At 44.6% G+C, this 12417-nt stretch overlaps 4 non-coding genes across 4 annotated transcripts; all 4 read left to right on the top strand.

The window, feature by feature from the left end:
• Positions 1-1556: 1556 nt before the first annotated feature.
• On the top strand, positions 1557-1628 carry TRNAD-GUC (transfer RNA aspartic acid (anticodon GUC)). The gene has a single exon. It is a non-coding gene; the product is annotated as a tRNA-Asp (tRNA).
• A 1356-nt stretch (positions 1629-2984) lies between these two features.
• On the top strand, positions 2985-3056 carry TRNAD-GUC (transfer RNA aspartic acid (anticodon GUC)). Its single transcript has one exon. It is a non-coding gene; the product is annotated as a tRNA-Asp (tRNA).
• Positions 3057-3467: 411 nt separating this feature from the next.
• TRNAD-GUC (transfer RNA aspartic acid (anticodon GUC)) lies at positions 3468-3539 on the top strand. Its single transcript has one exon. It is a non-coding gene; the product is annotated as a tRNA-Asp (tRNA).
• Positions 3540-4431: 892 nt separating this feature from the next.
• TRNAD-GUC (transfer RNA aspartic acid (anticodon GUC)) lies at positions 4432-4503 on the top strand. Its single transcript has one exon. It is a non-coding gene; the product is annotated as a tRNA-Asp (tRNA).
• Positions 4504-12417: the final 7914 nt, after the last annotated feature.

Below are 12417 nucleotides of genomic sequence, written 5' to 3'. Positions count from 1 at the left end.
CAAGATATCATATGTGGAAGCTATTTTTCTTTTGGCAGAACATCTGCGTATGTGTAAATGGGCAAAATTCTATCGGTCCCAAGAGTAAATGGGTCTGCCCGAATACTGCTATGCTTTCATTAGCTTCTTCCTCGTTAGTATAGTGGTGAGTATTCCTGCCTGTCACGCGGGAGACCGGGGTTCGATTCCCCGACGGGGAGTGCTTTTCTCGTTTTCTACGAAGCTATTTCCCAAGACTGTCGCCATCTTTGACAAAGTCCATCTCAAGAAGAAGTGCTTCCTGCTAAATGCTAAGAAGCATGCCACTTTGCTATCCTCTTGCCTATGTACTATTTACAACACCAGGTTATGTTTTTCTGCATTTCACCTCCAAACAGCGCTTTGTCCCCAGGAATCACTGCAGCTTTACCTTTGGGGAAAAGGAAAAAGTCTGATTTGTCAGACTTGAGATTTCTTTAGCTGGACTTTGCAGTTAGATGACTCAAGATATCATCTGTGGAAGCTATTTTTCTTTTGGCAGAACATCTGCGTATGTGTAAATGGGCAAAATTCTATCGGTCCCAAGAGTAAATGGGTCTGCCCGAATACTGCCATGCTTTCATCAGCTTCTTCCTCGTTAGTATAGTGGCGAGTAGTCACGCGGGAGACCGGGGTTCGATTCCCCGACGGGGAGTGCTTTTCTCGTTTTCTACGAAGCTATTTCCCAAGACTGTCGCCATCTTTGACAAAGTCCATCTCAAGAAGAAGTGCTTCCTGCTAAATGCTAAGAAGCATGCCACTTTGCTATCCTCTTGCCTATGTACTGTTTACAACACCAGGTTATGTTTTTCTGCATTTCACCTCCAAACAGCGCTTTGTCCCCAGGAATCACTGCAGCTTTACCTTTGGGGAAAGAGAAAAAGTCTGATTTGTCAGACTTGAGATTTCTTTAGCTGGACTTTGCAGTTAGATGACTCAAGATATCATCTGTGGAAGCTATTTTTCTTTTGGCAGAACATATGCGTATGTGTAAATGGGCAAAATTCTATCGGTCCCAAGAGTAAATGGGTCTGCCCGAATACTGCCATGCTTTCATCAGCTTCTTCCTCGTTAGTATAGTGGCGAGTAGTCACGCGGGAGACCGGGGTTCGATTCCCCGACGGGGAGTGCTTTTCTCGTTTTCTACGAAGCTATTTCCCAAGACTGTCGCCATCTTTGACAAAGTCCATCTCAAGAAGAAGTGCTTCCTGCTAAATGCTAAGAAGCATGCCACTTTGCTATCCTCTTGCCTATGTACTGTTTACAACACCAGGTTATGTTTTTCTGCATTTCACCTCCAAACAGCGCTTTGTCCCCAGGAATCACTGCAGCTTTACCTTTGGGGAAAGAGAAAAAGTCTGATTTGTCAGACTTGAGATTTCTTTAGCTGGACTTTGCAGTTAGATGACTCAAGATATCATCTGTGGAAGCTATTTTTCTTTTGGCAGAACATCTGCGTATGTGTAAATGGGCAAAATTCTATCGGTCCCAAGAGTAAATGGATCTGCCCAAATACTGCCATGCTTTCATCAGCTACTTCCTCGTTAGTATAGTGGTGAGTATCCCCGCCTGTCACGCGGGAGACCGGGGTTCGATTCCCCGACGGGGAGTGCTTTTCTCGTTTTCTACGAAGCTATTTCCCAAGACTGTCGCCATCTTTGACAAAGTCCATCTCAAGAAGAAGTGCTTCCTGCTAAATGCTAAGAAGCATGCCACTTTGCTATCCTCTTGCCTATGTACTATTTACAACACCAGGTTATGTTTTTCTGCATTTCACCTCCAAACAGCGCTTTGTCCCCAGGAATCACTGCAGCTTTACCTTTGGGGAAAAGGAAAAAGTCTGATTTGTCAGACTTGAGATTTCTTTAGCTGGACTTTGCAGTTAGATGACTCAAGATATCATCTGTGGAAGCTATTTTTCTTTTGGCAGAACATCTGCGTATGTGTAAATGGGCAAAATTCTATCGGTCCCAAGAGTAAATGGGTCTGCCCGAATACTGCCATGCTTTCATCAGCTTCTTCCTCGTTAGTATAGTGGCGAGTAGTCACGCGGGAGACCGGGGTTCGATTCCCCGACGGGGAGTGCTTTTCTCGTTTTCTACGAAGCTATTTCCCAAGACTGTCGCCATCTTTGACAAAGTCCATCTCAAGAAGAAGTGCTTCCTGCTAAATGCTAAGAAGCATGCCACTTTGCTATCCTCTTGCCTATGTACTGTTTACAACACCAGGTTATGTTTTTCTGCATTTCACCTCCAAACAGCGCTTTGTCCCCAGGAATCACTGCAGCTTTACCTTTGGGGAAAGAGAAAAAGTCTGATTTGTCAGACTTGAGATTTCTTTAGCTGGACTTTGCAGTTAGATGACTCAAGATATCATCTGTGGAAGCTATTTTTCTTTTGGCAGAACATATGCGTATGTGTAAATGGGCAAAATTCTATCGGTCCCAAGAGTAAATGGGTCTGCCCGAATACTGCCATGCTTTCATCAGCTTCTTCCTCGTTAGTATAGTGGCGAGTAGTCACGCGGGAGACCGGGGTTCGATTCCCCGACGGGGAGTGCTTTTCTCGTTTTCTACGAAGCTATTTCCCAAGACTGTCGCCATCTTTGACAAAGTCCATCTCAAGAAGAAGTGCTTCCTGCTAAATGCTAAGAAGCATGCCACTTTGCTATCCTCTTGCCTATGTACTGTTTACAACACCAGGTTATGTTTTTCTGCATTTCACCTCCAAACAGCGCTTTGTCCCCAGGAATCACTGCAGCTTTACCTTTGGGGAAAGAGAAAAAGTCTGATTTGTCAGACTTGAGATTTCTTTAGCTGGACTTTGCAGTTAGATGACTCAAGATAGCATCTGTGGAAGCTATTTTTCTTTTGGCAGAACATCTGCGTATGTGTAAATGGGCAAAATTCTATCGGTCCCAAGAGTAAATGGATCTGCCCAAATACTGCCATGCTTTCATCAGCTACTTCCTCGTTAGTATAGTGGTGAGTATCCCCGCCTGTCACGCGGGAGACCGGGGTTCGATTCCCCGACGGGGAGTGCTTTTCTCGTTTTCTACGAAGCTATTTCCCAAGACTGTCGCCATCTTTGACAAAGTCCATCTCAAGAAGAAGTGCTTCCTGCTAAATGCTAAGAAGCATGCCACTTTGCTATCCTCTTGCCTATGTACTATTTACAACACCAGGTTATGTTTTTCTGCATTTCACCTCCAAACAGCGCTTTGTCCCCAGGGAATCACTGCAGCTTTACCTTTGGGGAAAAGGAAAAAGTCTGATTTGTCAGACTTGAGATTTCTTTAGCTGGACTTTGCAGTTAGATGACTCAAGATATCATCTGTGGAAGCTATTTTTCTTTTGGCAGAACATCTGCGTATGTGTAAATGGGCAAAATTCTATCGGTCCCAAGAGTAAATGGGTCTGCCCGAATACTGCCATGCTTTCATCAGCTTCTTCCTCGTTAGTATAGTGGTGAGTATCCCCGCCTGTCACGCGGGAGACCGGGGTTCGATTCCCCGACGGGGAGTGCTTTTCTCGTTTTCTACGAAGCTATTTCCCAAGACTGTCGCCATCTTTGACAAAGTCCATCTCAAGAAGAAGTGCTTCCTGCTAAATGCTAAGAAGCATGCCACTTTGCTATCCTCTTGCCTATGTACTGTTTACAACACCAGGTTATGTTTTTCTGCATTTCACCTCCAAACAGCGCTTTGTCCCCAGGAATCACTGCAGCTTTACCTTTGGGGAAAGAGAAAAAGTCTGATTTGTCAGACTTGAGATTTCTTTAGCTGGACTTTGCAGTTAGATGACTCAAGATATCATCTGTGGAAGCTATTTTTCTTTTGGCAGAACATCTGCGTATGTGTAAATGGGCAAAATTCTATCGGTCCCAAGAGTAAATGGATCTGCCCAAATACTGCCATGCTTTCATCAGCTACTTCCTCGTTAGTATAGTGGTGAGTATCCCCGCCTGTCACGCGGGAGACCGGGGTTTGATTCCCCGACGGGGAGTGCTTTTCTCGTTTTCTACGAAGCTATTTCCCAAGACTGTCGCCATCTTTGACAAAGTCCATCTCAAGAAGAAGTGCTTCCTGCTAAATGCTAAGAAGCATGCCACTTTGCTATCCTCTTGCCTATGTACTGTTTACAACACCAGGTTATGTTTTTCTGCATTTCACCTCCAAACAGCGCTTTGTCCCCAGGAATCACTGCAGCTTTACCTTTGGGGAAAGAGAAAAAGTCTGATTTGTCAGACTTGAGATTTCTTTAGCTGGACTTTGCAGTTAGATGACTCAAGATATCATCTGTGGAAGCTATTTTTCTTTTGGCAGAACATCTGCGTATGTGTAAATGGGCAAAATTCTATCGGTCCCAAGAGTAAATGGATCTGCCCAAATACTGCCATCCTTTCATAAGCTACTTCCTCGTTAGTATAGTGGTGAGTATCCCCGCCTGTCACGCGGGAGACCGGGGTTCGATTCCCCGACGGGGAGTGCTTTTCTCGTTTTCTACGAAGCTATTTCCCAAGACTGTCGCCATCTTTGACAAAGTCCATCTCAAGAAGAAGTGCTTCCTGATAAATGCTAAGAAGCATGCCACTTTGCTATCCTCTTGCCTATGTATTTACAACACCAGGTTATGTTTTTCTGCATTTCACCTCCAAACAGCGCTTTGTCCCCAGGAATCACTGCAGCTTTACCTTTGGGGAAAAGGAAAAAGTCTGATTTGTCAGACTTGAGATTTCTTTAGCTGGACTTTGCAGTTAGATGACTCAAGATATCATCTGTGGAAGCTATTTTTCTTTTGGCAGAACATCTGCGTATGTGTAAATGGGCAAAATTCTATCAGTCCCAAGAGTAAATGGGTCTGCCCGAATACTGCTATGCTTTCATTAGCTTCTTCCTCGTTAGTATAGTGGTGAGTATTCCTGCCTGTCACGCGGGAGACCGGGGTTCGATTCCCCGACGGGGAGTGCTTTTCTCGTTTTCTACGAAGCTATTTCCCAAGACTGTCGCCATCTTTGACAAAGTCCATCTCAAGAAGAAGTGCTTCCTGCTAAATGCTAAGAAGCATGCCACTTTGCTATCCTCTTGCCTATGTACTATTTACAACACCAGGTTATGTTTTTCTGCATTTCACCTCCAAACAGCGCTTTGTCCCCAGGAATCACTGCAGCTTTACCTTTGGGGAAAAGGAAAAAGTCTGATTTGTCAGACTTGAGATTTCTTTAGCTGGACTTTGCAGTTAGATGACTCAAGATATCATCTGTGGAAGCTATTTTTCTTTTGGCAGAACATCTGCGTATGTGTAAATGGGCAAAATTCTATCGGTCCCAAGAGTAAATGGGTCTGCCCGAATACTGCCATGCTTTCATCAGCTTCTTCCTCGTTAGTATAGTGGCGAGTAGTCACGCGGGAGACCGGGGTTCGATTCCCCGACGGGGAGTGCTTTTCTCGTTTTCTACGAAGCTATTTCCCAAGACTGTCGCCATCTTTGACAAAGTCCATCTCAAGAAGAAGTGCTTCCTGCTAAATGCTAAGAAGCATGCCACTTTGCTATCCTCTTGCCTATGTACTGTTTACAACACCAGGTTATGTTTTTCTGCATTTCACCTCCAAACAGCGCTTTGTCCCCAGGAATCACTGCAGCTTTACCTTTGGGGAAAGAGAAAAAGTCTGATTTGTCAGACTTGAGATTTCTTTAGCTGGACTTTGCAGTTAGATGACTCAAGATATCATCTGTGGAAGCTATTTTTCTTTTGGCAGAACATCTGCGTATGTGTAAATGGGCAAAATTCTATCGGTCCCAAGAGTAAATGGGTCTGCCCGAATACTGCCATGCTTTCATCAGCTTCTTCCTCGTTAGTATAGTGGCGAGTAGTCACGCGGGAGACCGGGGTTCGATTCCCCAACGGGGAGTGCTTTTCTCGTTTTCTACGAAGCTATTTCCCAAGACTGTCGCCATCTTTGACAAAGTCCATCTCAAGAAGAAGTGCTTCCTGCTAAATGCTAAGAAGCATGCCACTTTGCTATCCTCTTGCCTATGTACTGTTTACAACACCAGGTTATGTTTTTCTGCATTTTACCTCCAAACAGCGCTTTGTCCCCAGGAATCACTGCAGCTTTACCTTTGGGGAAAGAGAAAAAGTCTGATTTGTCAGACTTGAGATTTCTTTAGCTGGACTTTGCAGTTAGATGACTCAAGATATCATCTGTGGAAGCTATTTTTCTTTTGGCAGAACATCTGCGTATGTGTAAATGGGCAAAATTCTATCGGTCCCAAGAGTAAATGGGTCTGCCCGAATACTGCCATGCTTTCATCAGCTTCTTCCTCGTTAGTATAGTGGCGAGTAGTCACGCGGGAGACCGGGGTTTGATTCCCCGACGGGGAGTGCTTTTCTCGTTTTCTACGAAGCTATTTCCCAAGACTGTCGCCATCTTTGACAAAGTCCATCTCAAGAAGAAGTGCTTCCTGCTAAATGCTAAGAAGCATGCCACTTTGCTATCCTCTTGCCTATGTACTGTTTACAACACCAGGTTATGTTTTTCTGCATTTCACCTCCAAACAGCGCTTTGTCCCCAGGAATCACTGCAGCTTTACCTTTGGGGAAAGAGAAAAAGTCTGATTTGTCAGACTTGAGATTTCTTTAGCTGGACTTTGCAGTTAGATTACTCAAGATATCATCTGTGGAAGCTATTTTTCTTTTGGCAGAACATCTGCGTATGTGTAAATGGGCAAAATTCTATCGGTCCCAAGAGTAAATGGTTCTGCCCAAATACTGCCATGTTTTCATCAGCTTCTTCCTCGTTAGTAAAGTGGTGAGTATCCCCGCCTGTCACGCGGGAGATCAGGGCTCGATTCCCCGACGGGGAGTGCTTTTCTCGTTTTCTACGAAGCTATTTCCCAAGACTGTCGCCATCTTTGACAAAGTCCATCTCAAGAAGAAGTGCTTCCTGCTAAATGCTAAGAAGCATGCCACTTTGCTATCCTCTTGCCTATGTACTGTTTACAACACCAGGTTATGTTTTTCTGCATTTCACCTCCAAACAGCGCTTTGTCCCCAGGAATCACTGCAGCTTTACCTTTGGGGAAAGAGAAAAAGTCTGATTTGTCAGACTTGAGATTTCTTTAGCTGGACTTTGCAGTTAGATGACTCAAGATATCATCTGTGGAAGCTATTTTTCTTTTGGCAGAACATCTGCGTATGTGTAAATGGGCAAAATTCTATCGGTCCCAAGAGTAAATGGATCTGCCCAAATACTGCCATGCTTTCATCAGCTACTTCCTCGTTAGTATAGTGGTGAGTATCCCCGCCTGTCACGCGGGAGACCGGGGTTTGATTCCCCGACGGGGAGTGCTTTTCTCGTTTTCTACGAAGCTATTTCCCAAGACTGTCGCCATCTTTGACAAAGTCCATCTCAAGAAGAAGTGCTTCCTGCTAAATGCTAAGAAGCATGCCACTTTGCTATCCTCTTGCCTATGTACTGTTTACAACACCAGGTTATGTTTTTCTGCATTTCACCTCCAAACAGCGCTTTGTCCCCAGGAATCACTGCAGCTTTACCTTTGGGGAAAGAGAAAAAGTCTGATTTGTCAGACTTGAGATTTCTTTAGCTGGACTTTGCAGTTAGATGACTCAAGATATCATCTGTGGAAGCTATTTTTCTTTTGGCAGAACATCTGCGTATGTGTAAATGGGCAAAATTCTATCGGTCCCAAGAGTAAATGGGTCTGCCCGAATACTGCCATGCTTTCATCAGCTTCTTCCTCGTTAGTATAGTGGTGAGTGTTCCCGCCTGTCACGCGGGAGACCGGGGTTCGATTCCCCGACGGGGAGTGCTTTTCTCGTTTTCTACGAAGCTATTTCCCAAGACTGTCGCCATCTTTGACAAAGTCCATCTCAAGAAGAAGTGCTTCCTGCTAAATGCTAAGAAGCATGCCACTTTGCTATCCTCTTGCCTATGTACTATTTACAACACCAGGTTATGTTTTTCTGCATTTCACCTCCAAACAGCGCTTTGTCCCCAGGAATCACTGCAGCTTTACCTTTGGGGAAAAGGAAAAAGTCTGATTTGTCAGACTTGAGATTTCTTTAGCTGGACTTTGCAGTTAGATGACTCAAGATATCATCTGTGGAAGCTATTTTTCTTTTGGCAGAACATCTGCGTATGTGTAAATGGGCAAAATTCTATCGGTCCCAAGAGTAAATGGGTCTGCCCGAATACTGCCATGCTTTCATCAGCTTCTTCCTCGTTAGTATAGTGGCGAGTAGTCACGCGGGAGACCGGGGTTCGATTCCCCGACGGGGAGTGCTTTTCTCGTTTTCTACGAAGCTATTTCCCAAGACTGTCGCCATCTTTGACAAAGTCCATCTCAAGAAGAAGTGCTTCCTGCTAAATGCTAAGAAGCATGCCACTTTGCTATCCTCTTGCCTATGTACTGTTTACAACACCAGGTTATGTTTTTCTGCATTTCACCTCCAAACAGCGCTTTGTCCCCAGGAATCACTGCAGCTTTACCTTTGGGGAAAGAGAAAAAGTCTGATTTGTCAGACTTGAGATTTCTTTAGCTGGACTTTGCAGTTAGATGACTCAAGATATCATCTGTGGAAGCTATTTTTCTTTTGGCAGAACATCTGCGTATGTGTAAATGGGCAAAATTCTATCGGTCCCAAGAGTAAATGGGTCTGCCCGAATACTGCCATGCTTTCATCAGCTTCTTCCTCGTTAGTATAGTGGCGAGTAGTCACGCGGGAGACCGGGGTTCGATTCCCCGACGGGGAGTGCTTTTCTCGTTTTCTACTAAGCTATTTCCCAAGACTGTCGCCATCTTTGACAAAGTCCATCTCAAGAAGAAGTGCTTCCTGCTAAATGCTAAGAAGCATGCCACTTTGCTATCCTCTTGCCTATGTACTGTTTACAACACCAGGTTATGTTTTTCTGCATTTCACCTCCAAACAGCGCTTTGTCCCCAGGAATCACTGCAGCTTTACCTTTGGGGAAAGAGAAAAAGTCTGATTTGTCAGACTTGAGATTTCTTTAGCTGGACTTTGCAGTTAGATGACTCAAGATATCATCTGTGGAAGCTATTTTTCTTTTGGCAGAACATCTGCGTATGTGTAAATGGGCAAAATTCTATCGGTCCCAAGAGTAAATGGGTCCACCCGAATACTGCCATGCTTTCATCAGCTTCTTCCTCGTTAGTATAGTGGCGAGTAGTCATGCCTGTCACGCGGGAGACCGGGGTTCGATTCCCCGACGGGGAGTGCTTTTCTCGTTTTCTACGAAGCTATTTCCCAAGACTGTCGCCATCTTTGACAAAGTCCATCTCAAGAAGAAGTGCTTCCTGCTAAATGCTAAGTAGCATGCCACTTTGCTATCCTCTTGCCTATGTAATATTTACAACACCAGGTTATGTTTTTCTGCATTTCACCTCCAAACAGCGCTTTGTCCCCAGGAATCACTGCAGCTTTACCTTTGGGGAAAAGGAAAAAGTCTGATTTGTCAGACTTGAGATTTCTTTAGCTGGACTTTGCAGTTAGATGACTCAAGATATCATCTGTGGAAGCTATTTTTCTTTTGGCAGAACATCTGCGTATGTGTAAATGGGCAAAATTCTATCGGTCCCAAGAGTAAATGGGTCTGCCCGAATACTGCCATGCTTTCATCAGCTTCTTCCTCGTTAGTATAGTGGCGAGTAGTCACGCGGGAGACCGGGGTTCGATTCCCCGACGGGGAGTGCTTTTCTCGTTTTCTACGAAGCTATTTCCCAAGACTGTCGCCATCTTTGACAAAGTCCATCTCAAGAAGAAGTGCTTCCTGCTAAATGCTAAGAAGCATGCCACTTTGCTATCCTCTTGCCTATGTACTGTTTACAACACCAGGTTATGTTTTTCTGCATTTCACCTCCAAACAGCGCTTTGTCCCCAGGAATCACTGCAGCTTTACCTTTGGGGAAAGAGAAAAAGTCTGATTTGTCAGACTTGAGATTTCTTTAGCTGGACTTTGCAGTTAGATGACTCAAGATATCATCTGTGGAAGCTATTTTTCTTTTGGCAGAACATCTGCGTATGTGTAAATGGGCAAAATTCTATCGGTCCCAAGAGTAAATGGGTCTGCCCGAATACTGCCATGCTTTCATCAGCTTCTTCCTCGTTAGTATAGTGGCGAGTAGTCACGCGGGAGACCGGGGTTCGATTCCCCGACGGGGAGTGCTTTTCTCGTTTTCTACTAAGCTATTTCCCAAGACTGTCGCCATCTTTGACAAAGTCCATCTCAAGAAGAAGTGCTTCCTGCTAAATGCTAAGAAGCATGCCACTTTGCTATCCTCTTGCCTATGTACTGTTTACAACACCAGGTTATGTTTTTCTGCATTTCACCTCCAAACAGCGCTTTGTCCCCAGGAATCACTGCAGCTTTACCTTTGGGGAAAGAGAAAAAGTCTGATTTGTCAGACTTGAGATTTCTTTAGCTGGACTTTGCAGTTAGATGACTCAAGATATCATCTGTGGAAGCTATTTTTCTTTTGGCAGAACATCTGCGTATGTGTAAATGGGCAAAATTCTATCGGTCCCAAGAGTAAATGGGTCCACCCGAATACTGCCATGCTTTCATCAGCTTCTTCCTCGTTAGTATAGTGGCGAGTAGTCATGCCTGTCACGCGGGAGACCGGGGTTCGATTCCCCGACGGGGAGTGCTTTTCTCGTTTTCTACGAAGCTATTTCCCAAGACTGTCGCCATCTTTGACAAAGTCCATCTCAAGAAGAAGTGCTTCCTGCTAAATGCTAAGTAGCATGCCACTTTGCTATCCTCTTGCCTATGTAATATTTACAACACCAGGTTATGTTTTTCTGCATTTCACCTCCAAACAGCGCTTTGTCCCCAGGAATCACTGCAGCTTTACCTTTGGGGAAAAGGAAAAAGTCTGATTTGTCAGACTTGAGATTTCTTTAGCTGGACTTTGCAGTTAGATGACTCAAGATATCATCTGTGGAAGCTATTTTTCTTTTGGCAGAACATCTGCGTATGTGTAAATGGGCAAAATTCTATCGGTCCCAAGAGTAAATGGGTCTGCCCGAATACTGCCATGCTTTCATCAGCTTCTTCCTCGTTAGTATAGTGGTGAGTATCCCCGCCTGTCACGTGGGAGACCGGGGTTCGATTCCCCGACGGGGAGTGCTTTTCTTGTTTTCTACGAAGCTATTTCCCAAGACTGTCGCCATCTTTGACAAAGTCCATCTCAAGAAGAAGTGCTTCCTGCTAAATGCTAAGAAGCATGCCACTTTGCTATCCTCTTGCCTATGTACTGTTTACAACACCAGGTTATGTTTTTCTGCATTTCACCTCCAAACAGCGCTTTGTCCCCAGGAATCACTGCAGCTTTACCTTTGGGGAAAGAGAAAAAGTCTGATTTGTCAGACTTGAGATTTCTTTAGCTGGACTTTGCAGTTAGATGACTCAAGATATCATCTGTGGAAGCTATTTTTCTTTTGGCAGAACATCTGCATATGTGTAAATGGGCAAAATTCTATCGGTCCCAAGAGTAAATGGGTCTGACCGAATACTGCCATGCTTTCATCAGCTTCTTTCTCGTTAGTATAGTGGTGAGTATCCCCGCCTGTCACGCGGGAGACCGGGGCTCGATTCCCCGACGGGGAGTGCTTTTCTCGTTTTCTACGAAGCTATTTCCCAAGACTGTCGCCATCTTTGACAAAGTCCATCTCAAGAAGAAGTGCTTCCTGCTAAATGCTAAGAAGCATGCCACTTTGCTATCCTCTTGCCTATGTACTGTTTACAACACCAGGTTATGTTTTTCTGCATTTCACCTCCAAACAGCGCTTTGTCCCCAGGAATCACTGCAGCTTTACCTTTGGGGAAAGAGAAAAAGTCTGATTTGTCAGACTTGAGATTTCTTTAGCTGGACTTTGCAGTTAGATGACTCAAGATATCATCTGTGGAAGCTATTTTTCTTTTGGCAGAACATCTGCGTATGTGTAAATGGGCAAAATTCTATCGGTCCCAAGAGTAAATGGGTCTGCCCGAATACTGCCATGCTTTCATCAGCTTCTTCCTCGTTAGTATAGTGGCGAGTAGTCACGCGGGAGACCGGGGTTTGATTCCCCGACGGGGAGTGCTTTTCTCGTTTTCTACGAAGCTATTTCCCAAGACTGTCGCCATCTTTGACAAAGTCCATCTCAAGAAGAAGTGCTTCCTGCTAAATGCTAAGAAGCATGCCACTTTGCTATCCTCTTGCCTATGTACTGTTTACAACACCAGGTTATGTTTTTCTGCATTTCACCTCCAAACAGCGCTTTGTCCCCAGGAATCACTGCAGCTTTACCTTTGGGGAAAGAGAAAAAGTCTGATTTGTCAGACTTGAGATTTCTTTAGCTGGACTTTGCAGTTAGA

Source organism: Eleutherodactylus coqui, chromosome 11 (assembly GCF_035609145.1).
Source record: "Eleutherodactylus coqui strain aEleCoq1 chromosome 11, aEleCoq1.hap1, whole genome shotgun sequence".
NCBI classification, from domain to species: Eukaryota; Metazoa; Chordata; class Amphibia; order Anura; family Eleutherodactylidae; genus Eleutherodactylus; species Eleutherodactylus coqui.
This window is presented reverse-complemented; position numbering and strand designations above follow the sequence as displayed.